A 2,955-nucleotide genomic window follows, 5' to 3' on the forward strand; every position below is an offset into this window, starting at 1 on the left:
TTGTGTAAAGTGTTTCTATCTTTTTAAGGTAGGCCTGTATCACTGTGAACTTCCCTCTCAGGACTGCCTTCCCTGTGTCCCATAAGTTTTGAGTTGTTGTGAGTTCATTTTTATTTGTTTCCCAAAACTTTTTTATTTCCTTCCTAATTTCATTCTTGAACCATTCATTGTTTAATATCATGCCATTCAATCTCCATTATTTTGCGTGTTTTCATTTTGGGGAAGGGGGGTTGGTTTCTAGTTTTAGTCAATTGTGGTCAGAGAAAATGCTTGATATGATTTTAATTTTCTTGAATTTGTTGAGGTTTGTTTGATGTCCTAATATGTGGTCTATTTTTTAAAATGTTTCACGTGCATTTGAAAAGAATGTGTATTTAGCTTCTTTGGGATGGAGAGCTCTGCATGTATGCATTAAGTCCATTTCATCTAGGGCATTGTTCAATGCCACAATATCTTTGTTAATATTTTGTTTGGAAGATCTGTCCCTTTTTGTCAGTGGGTTGTTAAAATCCCCTACTGTATTTGTGTTGCTGTCAATATCTTTCTTGAAGTCCTCTAAGATTTTCTTTATATATTTGGGTGCTCCTATGTTGGGTGTATATATATTTACAATGTTTATGTCTTCTTGTGAATTCTTCCCTTGAGTATTATGAAGTGACCTTCTGGGTCTCTCTTTATGGCCCTTTTTTTGAAGTCCATTTTGTCTGATATTAGAATTGCTATCCTGCCTTTTTTTTCTTGACCATTTGATTGGAATTTTTTTTTCCATCCTTTCACTTTTAGTCTGTGATGGTCTTTTGTCCTGAGGTGGATCTCCTGTAGGCAGCATATGTGTGGGTCATGCTTTCTTATCCATTCAGCTATTCTATGTTTTTTGATTGGAGCATTTAATCCATTTATGTTTAAGGTTATTATTGATAGGTACTTATTCATTGCCATTTTCATGCCTGTGTTCCTCTCTCTCTCTCTTTTCCTTCCTTTCCTTAAAGCAGTCCCTTTAGCATGTCTTGCAGAGATGGTTTGTTGGAGGTGTATTCTTTTAGATTTCTTTTGTCTGGGAAGCTCCTTATTTGGCTTTCTATCTTGATTGAGAGCCTTGCTGGGTAAGGTATCCTTGTTTGCAGGCCTTTGGCTTTCATTATTTGCAATATTTCTTGCCATTCTCTCTGGCTTGGAGCGTTTCCATTGAGAAGTCTGTTTCTAACTTTATTGGGGCTTCCTTGTATGTTACTTCCTTTTTCTCTCTTGCTGCCTTTAAGATTCTCTTTTTGCCTTGGAATTTTTCCATTTTAATGATGATGTATCTTGAAGTGGGCCTCTTTGGGTTACTCTTGATTGAAACTTTCTGTGTTTCCTGGATTTGTGTGACATTTTCTTTCACCAAATTAGGGAAGCTTTCCATCATTACTTTTTCAAATGGGTTTTCTATCCCTTCCTCTTCTTCTTCTCCTTCTAGTATACCAGTTATATGGATATTTTTACATTTCATTTCATGTTGTCTTGCATTTTTCTTAATCCCTCTTTATTTTTTCTGAGCCTCTTTTCCTTTTCTTACTCTTTCTGTGTGTGTTTTTGTACTCTGTCCTTCAGCTCACTGATACAATCCTTTCCTTCATGTAGCCTGCTTTTGATTCCTTCTACTGTGTTCTTCTGTTCAGATATTGTGTTCTTCATTTCCTCTTGGCCCCTGTTGATAGTTTCTATTTCCTTTTTTATGTTGATGTAGCTTGCAGTGAGTTCATTGTAGTTTCCCTGTAGTTTCTGGTAATTTTCTGTGACCTCATTGAGCTTCCTGATATCCATTACTTTCAACTCAGTAATTGATAGTTGAGTTGCTCTGTTTCATCTAGCACTTTTTCTGAGGCTTCCTCCTTTCTCTTCATTTGGGGATTGTTTCTTCATCTTTTCATTGTTTTTGAGTCTCTTCTAGTTAGCTTCAGATTTTTAAATTGATCTGTTCTGCCTTTTTGAGTTTATGGTGTGAATTTCTGTGATAGAATACCTGTGAGATTCTGTGTTGCAGTCTCCTTCGGGTATCCTGGTGTTCACAGCTTCTACCTATTCTTTTTTTGTGTGATCAGTTGGAGGGGTAAGGCAAAATGGTTTAAGACATGAGAGTATTCTATGCTATTTACAGTAGCATACAATAGAGTAGAAATAGAAAATCCTTTGGCTATGTATAGTGTTAACCATGATATTCCACCCAACTAGACACTTTTTAGAAATGATAAAAAGAAGATAAGAGTCCTATTGAAGAGAGAAAGATTCTGAGTTGGACCTAGAAACCAATGAGGTTGTGGGAGGTCAGATTCTGAGGTAAGGGAAGAGTAAAGAATAGTAAATATGTGTAATATGTGAGAGAATAGAGTTAACCACTACAGTAATAGATTTCTGGAAACTGTGAAGTGGATCAATATCTGGGAGGGGTGTTTTGTAGTATTTACAATAGTATGTAATAGCTATTATTTACAATAATATTAGAGCAACAATCATATGACAGAATCTATTAACTCTAAATAACAAGAATAGAGAGTATAGGCCCTTGAGTAGTGTGCTAATAGAATACAAGTGAAATGAAGGACAGTAAATTAGCGATATACTGTGAATGAGATAACAGGGGAAACCTGTCAAACAATACAATATAGCCAGCCAAGCAAAGAAGGTGGTGAAGAAGAGGAATACATAAAATACTATTAAAATAAAAGATGTAAGAATAGTAGAAAATAATATTATAAATATGCAATAACTTGCAGGTTCTCTGTAGTAGCAAAGTGAAATTTGTCTCACTGTCTCAGCTGTTGGGATGCCTCCTCTTTGGGTCCAACTCTGGTCTTTTCACAGTTCTGGGGTCTTTTGTCTCACTTGTGAGTATTTAAAAGGAAAAAAGAAAAAGAAAAAAAGGCAGAAAAAGGAAGGAGGAAGAGATAAAATTGAAAAGAAAGAAATAAGGAATAA

Source organism: Sturnira hondurensis, unplaced genomic scaffold, assembly GCF_014824575.4.
Source record: "Sturnira hondurensis isolate 20B ecotype Veracruz unplaced genomic scaffold, ASM1482457v3 Scaffold0001721, whole genome shotgun sequence".
Lineage (NCBI taxonomy): Eukaryota > Metazoa > Chordata > Mammalia > Chiroptera > Phyllostomidae > Sturnira > Sturnira hondurensis.